Below are 12,039 nucleotides of genomic sequence, written 5' to 3'. Positions count from 1 at the left end.
GGAGTTTATATTTATTTATGTTGACTCGTAATAACACATGGCATACTTTTTGAGCGGCAGATTTTATATCTTGCAACAAAAACTATGTCAAATCTTGCGAAAAAAACTGAAAACTAATAAAAGAGTGAAATAGCAATCCTTTTTTTTTTCTTCTGTAGCTGCTTGTCCCCACATGCCAGTAGCAAAGCAGGTAGAAGCCTGTGTCTAACCTGCTGAATACATTTCAATGAAAACAAAACCAAACTTAAGAGAAAAGAAACGTTAATATAATCATCTGAGGTCTTGTTCCTTAATTCCCAGCTCTTTGTAGGTTTTCAACAATACTGCATGGAGGTTGGGCTTCAAAGGTTTTAATGATGCAAGCTTGCTTGGACCCTATCCTTAGCAAAGTAAACATTTTATTCTATTAGCTCGTTTTCCCACTCTCTCTTCCCACATCCATATCTTGCACATTCAAGATGTGCTAAGCTCAGATGACGACGTGCCGGCCTGCAGTTTTTTCCCCTTCACCAAACTATCTCCCTCCCCAGCTCCCCCCCACACCCTTTTATATTCTAATACCTTAGTGTGGGAGGGGAGCTTATAGAATCAGAACGCTAGAGGTGGTAGGGGGTCTTAGAGACCCTGTAGCCCAGCCCTCTCCCTTTACAATCAGGAAAAAAAATAAGTCCCAGATGGTAAGATAAGTCCAAGGGCACCCATGTCTTCTAGTTTCTGTTCCACTTATTCCACTCCATTCAAATGCTCCCAATTACTCTTGTATTCCAATTCATTTTTTCAATGTGCCAGACCACATTAAGCAAATTTGCAGAACAATTGGTACTGAACTAAGCTTTAAAATGAGAACTGTTTGTAGGAAGTGGAGTATGTGAACCAAAATGAAGGGGAAAGAAATTCCTGTGTGACAACTGTAAAATGGGAAGACCCCTGATATATTCCCTAAGCCTTTAATTTGGTATCCAGGGCATTGGCTTCAGGATTTTGTTTCAAAGGGATATTTAATTTGTTTAAAAGGTTCTTCTTTTCCCATACTCAGCACAGTTTAGACGACTAGGATCCAGAAGCACTATTCCATTTTCTGTATCTCAGTTTCGTTCAGGGCCAAGATTAGAATAATCAGCCTTCCACAGATGAAGCAAGTTGATGTACCACATACTACAAAATCCTCTATTTCAAATGAAATGCTACTGTAGTCACAAGGCAACAAACAGAAAACTCTGTGCAGTGATCTCTGTTAGGATAGAGGCGACTATTTTTGAGTTACAAAGATGTGCCACAAGGACCATGAATAGTTTACATATTTCCAAAGAACTGAAAAAAACCTCAGCAAAATGATTTAATATGCTAGAATTTGAGGGCCTGGTTCTATCTGTATACACTTGGACAAGTTACTTCACCTCTCTGAATCTTTTCTCACACTGCAATAAAGATTTCTCGAATGCTGATTTTGTGTCAGGCACGATGACTAGTCACTTTTGTAATTCCTGTTTTACAGATGAGCAAATAGGTTTTAAAAAAAATTCTCCCAGTGTCACACGACTAATTGGAAGAAGCAGGATTCGAAAGCTTGTATCTGATTCTATGCTTTTGCCATTGAACAAGCTTGCAACTCTTCCTAGAACTACAATTTAACACCAGCCTTTTGCAATCCATTTAGAGTACAGTGTTATTTTGTTCTTTGGCTATCAACTCTCACTTACCTGTTTTTACTTTGAGCAAGGCCTTAAAGAAACAGAATACTCCCCCTTAGTGTTTTCAAGGCACTAACTTCTGTCCCTCTTCAGTGGTGCCTAGAGGGTTTGGGTTTCTCCTTTTATTTCCTTCTGTGCTCCAAACTGAAGTGCCTGAAAAATCCAGTGTGAATACTTTAAAATATGTTTTAAGATATCAGAACTCATTTTAATGCAGTGGCTTCCGCACAAGTTCAATTAGGGGCCAATGGAGAATCCTAACGGTAAAAAAGTACTCTGAACTAAGTATATTTTTCATTTTTCCACTTGATAAAGTCTACTGTGTTTCCCCGAAAATAAGACCTAGCCGGACCATCAGCTCTAATGCGTCTTTTGGAGCAAAAATTAATGTAAGACCTGGTATTTTATTTTATATTATATTTATAATATTATATTATTTATATTATATTTATAATACATTATATATATTATATATTATTATAATTTATTATATTGTGGGGACAGAGTCACAGAGAGCAGTTTCCAGGCTCTTGGCCTCATGTGGAAAGTTGCTGGCTCAGGCCATCAGCTGTTACCGGTTAGCCATTAGCCACTGATACAACTGCCGTGGCTACGCTGGCAAGAGGGTTGGTTGGTTGGCTGGCAGAGAAGCGGCCGGCGGGTCGCGCATCATGTAGAGTCTGCTTCCTGTATCTCCAACCCAGCCTCCAGCGAGACTAGTGGTATGAAACCCCATCCATGGCTCCGTTGGTGTTCCTTTTGGGTCTAGCCATATCCTGCGTTCTTATGTGGGGAGCGGGACCAGAGACCCCACAAGGCACATGGCACAGCGAGCAGGGTGTGGTGCCAGCCAGAATCCCCAAAGGGGTAATGGAGCAGTTTATACATATGAAAGCTGAGCTTCAGGAGGAGCCGCACCAGAACAGGAGGCGCGGTCTGCCTGAGAGACTCAAGCCTCCGGATGGCACACCACCCTCTTGCCATGGAAGGCGTCGCCTTCATTTTGGTAATCTGCTGCTGCTGTAGGCTCCAAGGGTTGTGGACATCTTACACCGAGGCCTCCACCCAATCAGACACCTGGAGCGGCGAGCAGGATTCCAGCCAGGTAGGAATGGCGTCTGACTCTGGGCAGGAGGACATGTGGCCCCCACACAGTGTGTGGTGCCCGGTAGCCACTGTTCTCAGGAGTTGGACCACCGAGGAAGGGTGGGAGGACATGGGTGGCTCTCCAGCCATCGTGGAGAGGGCCCTGCAGGTTCCAGCTGAGCAGTTACCGGAGGAGGCGAAGGGTACAGCCGGCCTTGTGGGCTGGATGTTCCTCACTGCGGTGCAGCATGACTCGGAGCAAGCGTTTGCTGGAATAGCCCCGGTGCTGGACCAGCAGTCCTGGTGGGAGGCACTGGAGCTCGGTTCCGCCTGTTAGACGAGGAGCTTCACAGTGGAGACTCTGAGGCAGAGGCGGACGATGTGAGTGGAGACAATGTAGCTCACAACCCCCAGGCTCGGCCCATCTTGAATCAAAAGGTAAAGCGTGAGCAACCTTTGGGCCCCGGGGGCATTGCTGCCGGCAACCCAGCTGTGACTGAGTTCACAACCTACACCCCTTACACTCCCACTGAGCTGCAGGAGCTGGGGAGGCTGTGCCAACAGCGCTCTGGAGAGCCAATCTTGGCTTGGCTGCTACATTTATGGGATGAAGGGGCAAACAGCATTCTCTGCTCCCAGGCGAAATGGAAAAGCTAGCCTCTGTGGCAGTGCATCTGTCCCTGCGACAAAAGTTACAGAATTGCCATAGGTTGACCCAAGACCAGGGCAACCACAGTCTAATGGAGCGGCTCACTGCTGCTGTATGCACAGTATGGGGACAGGCTGGCGAGCCTCCAGACACTGCGAGTAAATGGCAATCATATACTGAACTTACTCAAATCATCCGTGAAATGGGGATGAGGCATGCTATTTTCAGCCGTAATATGCGGGGGCCGGATCACGAGCGTTTTACAACCAGCATGAGAGATCTGGTTTTGGACACTGCACCTGCGAGTGCTTTTGGATCCTTGGTTGCCATCCTTACACACTATGTGGGGCGGTGGATCCATGAAGTTACAACTGCCATGGCCACCCTGGGGGATGTTGAAAGCTGGCGGCAAGGGAAGTTAGGACAGGAGGTCTGAGAAGTTAAGACCTGGAAGCCCAAATCAAAAGTAAGGGGGCAAGGTCGGCCTCAGAGAGTGACACGCACACAGATGTGGCATGATCTCGGGGCAGCAGGGGTCGATCGAGAGAAGATAGACAGACAACCCAATGCACTCTTGGACTTTGGAAATAGTTGCATCCTGAACAGCAATTCCAGTGAAGCCCAAAGGGGAAGTCCGGGAAAGCACGACCTGTGTCCCTCCAGGACTTTATGCAACCACTTGAGGCCGACTCCTTTCAGCTTGATTAGGGGTGGGGCCAAGGTACCTGGTCAGAGGGGACGAGCAGGGACCAGAGGCCCCACGTGGAACTGTCCATACATTGGTCCCCTTCTAATGTGCAGAGGGTTTTGGCCCTAGTTGACACTGGCACAGACTGCAGTCTTGTTTATGGGAACCCAGAACTGTTCCCTGGCCCAGCAATCAGCACTGATGGCTATGGAGGAAAGACTGACTGTAAAAGCTGTTTCCTTACCACTAGGTAAAGGAAGGCTTCCCGCCCCGTACCTACAAGGTTTATGTCTTCCCCGTCCCGGAATATATTCTAGGGGTGGACATGCTACATGGCCTCAGCTTACAGATGTCGGTAGGAGAGTTCCGTCTCCGGATCCGGGTGGTGAAAGCGGTGACATGTGGGCATGCTCACCACCCTCCTCAAGTGTTGCCATAGCCCTGGTGCATGGTTACAGTGTGACAGTACCGCCTACTGGGAGGACAGCAGGAGATTGGTCGTACAATTTTGGAATTGGAGAAGGCACATATCGTGAGGCCGACGCACAGTCCCTTTGACTCCCCAGTATGGCCTGTCAAGAAGCCAGATGGGACCCAGTGAATGACTTTGGACTATAGGGAGTTAAATAAGGAGACGCCACCCTTGCACGCTGCAATTCACGGTTTGATGGATCATCTGACTGTCTGCTTGGGAATGTATCACTATGTAGTGGACTTGGCAAATGCTTTTTTCTCCATTGACATTGCACCTGAGTGTCAAGAGCAGTTTGCTTTTATCTGGGACGGGTGGCAGTGGACTTTTCAAGTCCTCCCACAAGGATACTTGCACAGCCCCACTATCTGCCATGGGCTCGTAACCCAGGACTTGGCACAGTGGGATCACCCATCCTTCTGTGATCTTGTTTCACTATATTGATGACATATTACTAACTTCTGATTCTCTTTCAGATTTAGAGCAAGCAGCTCCCTCTCTTCTCTGCTACCTGAAGTCATGTGGCTGGGCAGTGAATGAGGAAAAGGTCCAAGGCCCTAGCTTATCTGTCAAGTTTTTGGGTGTTGTGTGGTTGGGTAAGTCAAAGGTCATAGCTGAGATGATTATTGATAAAATACAAGCATTTCTGCAGCCGACCATGGTCTCCCAACTGCAGACGTATTTGGGTCTGCTGGGGTATTGGCAGGTGTTTGTATCCCATTTAGCACAAATGGCAAGGCCCTTGTATAACATGATAGAAAAGGGGTACTTGTGGGATTGGACAGAGACTATAGAGCAAGACTTTGTTGCCACAAAACGGGCAGTGCAGCAGGCACAGGCTCTACAAGTAGTAGATCCTGGTTGCCCATTTGAACTTGATGTTCATGTAACTCAAGAGGGGTACGGTTGGGGCATCTGGCAACGGCAAGAGCGTCTCTGGTCACCAGTGTGATTTTGGTCCCAATTGTGGAAAGGAGCGGAGGTCCGCTACTCTCTAATAGAGAAACAGCTGACTGCTGTGTATGCAGCCCTAGTGGCCACAGTAGCCATCACAGGAACAGCACGGGTGTTGGTTCGAACAACCTCTCCCGTCCAGGGGTGGATCTGTATGTGAACCCAGTGACTCAAAATGGGGGTGGCACAGACCACCACCCTTGCGAAGTGGGGTGCCTACTTGGAGCAATGTAGCACCCTTACTTCAAGCCCTTTGAGTACAGAGCTACAACAGGTCCTGGGGCCTGTGGAGCTTGTAGCCCAGGATGAGCCAAGCGCTCTGCCTATGGGAGAGGACTTGGAGGCCTCGCCTACAGAGAAGGACAGTCCCCAGTACCTGAGGATGCCTGGTATACTGATGGTTCTAGCTGGGGAATTGCAACCATTTAGGTGGCTATTGGTGTGCAGCCCAAAACAGACACCATTTGGTTTGATACTGGGACAGGCCAGAGTAGCCAGTGGGCTGAGCTACGGGCTGTGTGGATGGTAATCAACCACGAGCCTGGGCCCCTAGTTATTTGCACTGACAGCTGGGCGGTGTTCCGGGGCCTAACGTTGTGGCTCCCTACGTGGAAACACCAAAACTGGTTGGTAGGACACCGTCCACTGTGGGGTCAAGACATGTGGCAAGACCTCTGTGACCTAGGGCAGAGAATGGAGGTGACCCTAATGCATGTCACAGGTGACTTCCCCTTAGTGTCCCCAGGTAATGATGAAGCAGATACTCTAGCATGGGTCCGATGGTTAGAACAGGCCCCTGCCACTGATGTGGCCCGTTGGCTGCATAGGAAATTGCAGCATGCTGGAAGCCAAACCATGTGGCAGGTGAGCAGGCGCTGGGGTCTGCCTTTAAATGGCAGGAGATAGCAGATGTCTGCTATGACTGTGCCGTCTGTGTCCAGGACAGCTCCCAAAGGCGGAGGCTCCCCTGGGAGACACAGCAGATTACTTGAGGGAGGGTGCCCCTCACTTGCTGGCAAGTGGACTACATTGGACCCCTACCTAAGGCCCACAATGCTATGTATGTGTTTACAGCAGTGGACTCTGCTACGGGGTTGATGTTTGCTTGGCTGTGTCTGGCTGCGGATCAGTGGCATACAGTGGTCGCTCTTACATGGCTGTGCGCCCTCTATGGATGCCCCCAAGTCATTGAAAGTGACAGGGGTACCCATTTTACGGGGCAAGAAGTGCAACTCTGGGCTGCCAGGATAGACATACAATGATTGTTTCATACCCCATACAATCCACAAGTAGCTGGCATGATTGAACACTACAATCGACTTTTTTTTTAAATTTTATTTTATTAAATTTATTGGGGTGACAATTGTTAGTAAAATTACATAGATTTCAGGTGTACAATTCTGTATTACATCATCTATAAATCCCATTGTGTGTTCATCACCCAGCAGTAAGAAAAGATGATATAGGAACATTTGTGACAATCGACTTTTTAAGCAAGGCCTCCAGGTGTCAAAACACCCTCCCACGATGCGCAACTGGGCCTCGGTCTATGGGACGTCTTGAGAATCCTGAATGAGAGACCACGGAAGGGAGGGCCCGCACCAGTAGAAGCTCTGCTAAATCGAACAGCCGCTCCCATTCAGTTATAGGTTACCACAAGTGAGACTCTGTTAAAGCCAGGCTATGGCAGAAATGGAAACATTTTGCTGCCAGCACCCATATGCTTGAAAGCAGTGGAATGGCAGCAATGGACTTGGCCCTGGCGGGTCAAAAGCCCCCACTGTCGGTGGTTTGGCCTGATAGCCCCTGGGGGGCTGGTCTGATCCATGATTTGCAAGTGATACCCGGGGTGGTGGCTGAGTGGCCACCGCAAGTGACGGTGATATACGGAGGTCCCAATGTCGGGACAATTTTGCAGGGAACATATGTGCTCTCGCTGTGGCCTATTATGGGGTCCCCTGTTCTGTTACATGTTGAAACTATGCAAGGGACCCCAAGCACTCCCATAAAGGTCTGGGATTTCCTATGCAGCCAACGGGCCACAAACCGGGAAAGGTGCCAGTGGCAGTGACCCTCCTTTCCCAGGACAAAACCCAACATGTATCCTCCCAGATGGAAGGGGTTTGCCATTGTTGGTTCCTATGACTACAATTTCTTCCGTTTCATAGGTGCCTATAGGCTAATATGGCACAGGCTCCCTCGCGGAAGACATTTGTTGCATAGATTGTGAGGCGAGACCCTGGGGTGGGGGGTGGAGTGTGGGGACAGAGTCCCAGAGAGCAGTTACAGGCTCTCAGCCTCATGTGGAAAGGTGCTGGCTCGGGTAGTAGATGGCCGTCAGCTGAGAATAGTTGCCCATCAGCTGTTACTGGTTAGCCATTAGCCACTAATATAACTGCCGTGGCTACGCTGGCAAGAAGGTTGGTTGGTTGGTTGGCAGAGAAGTGGAGGGCAGATTGTGGATCGTGTAGCTGTTGCTTCCTGTGTCTCCAGCCCAGCCCACCAGCGAGAATATAGTGGTATGAACCCCCCATCCATGGCTTCATTGGTGTTCCTTTTTGGCCTCGCCGTATCCTGCGTTCTCATGTGGGGAGTCAGACCAGAGACCCCGCATGACAATTTATTATATTATATTATATTATATTATATTATATTATATTATATTATATTATATTATTACATTACATTACATTACATTACATTACATTACATTACATTATATTATATTATATTATATTATATTATAGACCTGGTCTTATATTACAGTTAAGTAAGACTGGGTCTTATATTAATTTTTGCTCCAAAAGATGCATTAGAGCTGATTGTCTGGCTAGGTCTTATTTTCGGGAAAACACGGTAGTTAGAATATGGACATGTAGAGACTGAGGAGGAGGGCATCTCAGAGGAAACAGAAAACACAAAAAAATGCAGACAGCAAAGAACAAAACTCAGGATATTGCCAAGAAATGCCATGCTTCTGTATTTGTGCTCAGGTCATAGCCCTATTTTGTGTACAGAGCCAGGAGAGCAGTTTCCAGGCTCTCGGCCTCACGTGGAAAGGTGCTGGCTCGGTTATTAGATGTCCATCCGCTGTGGCTGGGTGGCCATCAGCTGTAACCAGTTAGCCATTAGCCACTAATGTAACTGTCGTGGCTACACTAGGGTGTTGGTTGGTTGGTTGGTTGGTTGGTTGGTTGGTTGATTGGTGGGCAGAGAAGCGGACGGCGGACGGCGGATTGCAGATCGTGTGGCTCCTGCTTCCTGTGTCTCCAACCCAGCTGCCAATGAGAAATAGTGGTATGAACCCCCTATTCATGACTCCATTGGTGTTCCTTTTTGGCCTCACCATATCCTGTGGTCTTATGCGAGGAGAGGGACCAGATTCCCTGCATGACCCCTATTTAAGTCAATGACTTCTATAAAGCACAATTTGTAATCAAATGGAGTAGCAGGTAGAATAATGGTCCCCCAAGGAAGTTTACATCCTAATCCCCTGAGAATGTGTTAAATTACATGGCAATGGAGAATTAAGTTTGCAGGAATCAAGGTTGTTAATTAACTGACCTCGAGATGGGGAGAGTCTCCTGGGTTATCCATGTGTGCCTAATGTAATCATGGGGTGCTTAAAAGTGGAAGAGGGAAGCAGAGGGAAAGTCACAGGCAGATGAAATCGGGAATGAATGTCTCAGAAGATGCAATGCCGCTGGCTTTGAAGATGAGGAAGAATGTGGGTGGCCTCTAGAAACTGGAAAGGGTAAGGAAAAGAATTCTTACCTAGAACCTCCAAAAAGGAACGCAGCTCTGATGACACCTTGATTTTAGCCCAGTGAGACCCATGTTAGACTTCTACATACAGAACTGTAAGATACCATGTTTCCCCAAAAATAAGACCTGGCCGGACCATCAGCTCTAATGCGTCTTTTGGAGCAAAAATTAATATAAGACCTGGTATTATATTATATTATATTGTATTATGTTATATTATTGTATTATATTAAAGACCCAATCTTATATTATATTAAAATAAGACCGGGTCTTATATTAATTTTTGCTCCAAAAGATGCATTAGAGCTGATTGTCCGGCTATGTCTTATTTTTGGGGAAACACTGTAATACATGGGTGTTGTTGTAAGCCACTAAATTAGTGGTAATTTGTTACAACAGCAACAGGAAACTAATACAAATGGCTATTTGTGTGATTACTTGATTAATGTCTTGCTCCCCTGCTAGATATGTGAGCTCCTTAAGGGCAGAAACTCTGTTTTCTCACCATAATATCCTCAGCAGCTGAGAGAAAAAGTGTGAAATAAATGTTTGATGAACTTAATGTGTAAATGTCTTGGCAGTCATGTTACCTGAGAACATTATGGCAATAACAATACCACCAAAATCTATTTCTGTGTCCCCAAATGTATATGTATGTCTGTTTCTCTTTTTCTTTGCATCTCTTTATCTTTCTCCTTCTCCTTCTTTATTTTCTTTACTTCTGTTCCTATTTTTTAATTGGCTATAACAAAGGACTAAAGTACATCTCGTAATTCTCTATTATGTCTATGGAATAAAGTTTTATATGTTCTATTCATGGTTTTTAAAAAGAAGTAAGTAATATAGTTTATTGCACTAAAAAAATTGCTGTATTCAAGGGCCCTTCATTTATTAACTATTTAATTTACATCAGTGGGTGAGTGATCCTTTTTTGTGCTAACTTGGGATGCAGGTTTATTGAAATGTTTTTTTAAATATTTCTTTTTATTTTTCAATTACACTTAACATACAATATCATATTAGTTTCAGGTGTATAACATAGTAATTAGACATTTATATAATTTACAAAGTGATCACCCTGACAAATCTAGTACCCATGTGACACCACACATAGTTATTACAATAGTTTAAGGGGCCTCTGGGACAACATCAAGCATACCAACATTGGCATCAACGGGGTACGAGAAGGAGAAGACAGAGAGGAAGGAATTGAAAACCTACTTGAAGAAATAACGATAGAAAAATTCCCTAATGTGGTGAAGGAAATAGACATACAAGCCCAACAAACACAGAGAGTCCCAAACAAGACGAACCCAAAGAGGCCCACACCTAGACACATCGTGATTAAAATGCCAAAGGTTAAAGACAAAGAATCTTAAAAGCAGCAAGAGAGAAGCAATTAGTTACTTACAAAGGAGCTCCCATAAGACTGTCAGTTGATTTCTTAACAGAAACTTTGCAGACCAGAATGGGTTGGCATGAAATATTTAAAGTGTCTCCTGGGGTCTGTGGGATTGCGGAGACCACTCGCTGCCTTTTTGGGGCTTGTGGCATGAGTTATCCTGGCTCCACTAGGGCAGCCTGCCTGAGGCAGAGAAGCTCCCTTGCCTCTCCCAGGTGGTGGGTAGTGCCAACACCTATCTCCATACTGACCTTGACAGCAATCTGCTCTCCATTGATAGAAAACTAAGAAGGAGAGAACGGCCATGGATTTGCTGCCTGCTCATGCAATGGAGTTTGTGACATTCGGGGATGTGGCTGTGCTCTTTAGCCAGAACAGGTGGTTGTACCTGGACTCTGTGCAGAGAGCCTTGTACCGGGAGGTGATGCTGGAGAACTACAGCACCCTGGTCTATCTGGGGATTCCATTTGCAATGCTAAAAGGTATATAGTTCAATGTCCTTATTCCTAAGAGATGCATGCAAAAGTTTTCAATTTGAAAAGTCATGATGTTTACAGTGTATTTTCATATAAATAGGTAAAAACAATTGTCAACTGTCATTGAATCTTTATAGAGGATATAGAGATGTTCATTGGTCATCCTCTAAACTTTTTCTGTGTTTAAAATTTTAATAAAATATCGAGGCAAAAAATATTCAATGTGATAAAAAGCTAGGACCTACAACCAAGATTACTCTACACAGCAAGGCTATCACTTAAAATCAAAGGACAAATAAAAAGCTTCCCAGACAAGAAAAAGCTAAAGGACTTTATCATCACCAAACCAGTATTACAAGGAGTGTTAAAGGGACAAGAAGGAGTAGGAGGAGAAGAAGAGGAAGAAGAAGGTAAAAAATATGAGTGATCCTTGATAGAAGTTTCTCTTTTCTGACTTTGGATGGTATATAGAACCCAGGGGCAGAAACATTCCACATACGCTGTCCCTTTGTACGTACTGGCAGAAACTTGTTCTCTGAATGCATGGCCCACATTGCCCAGACAACATAATTTCTTCTCTTCTGACAGGATATTGTTTGATGCTGTCTACTCAGAAGAAATCAGATCCCCATTAGGATCAGAGTTATTCAGTCTTTTCCCTCATTCCATCCTCTGGTTACTGAGTTTGATCATAAAGATGTTTAATGTTTGAATGGGATGCACTGGAATCCTGAGAAAAGCATAGGGCCTATTGTTCACATACAAAGCTCAGACTGTTCCATTAAACATAATGGCCTAATGAAAGGTAAGTCTTTTGATGAGAATGTTCTTGAAGTTTCTAGTGTTAGAGAACATT

This window comes from Rhinolophus sinicus, chromosome 18 (genome assembly GCF_057876585.1).
Source record: "Rhinolophus sinicus isolate RSI-liver-muscle chromosome 18, RSI-T2T, whole genome shotgun sequence".
Lineage (NCBI taxonomy): Eukaryota > Metazoa > Chordata > Mammalia > Chiroptera > Rhinolophidae > Rhinolophus > Rhinolophus sinicus.
Note: the sequence above shows the minus strand (reverse complement) of the source record.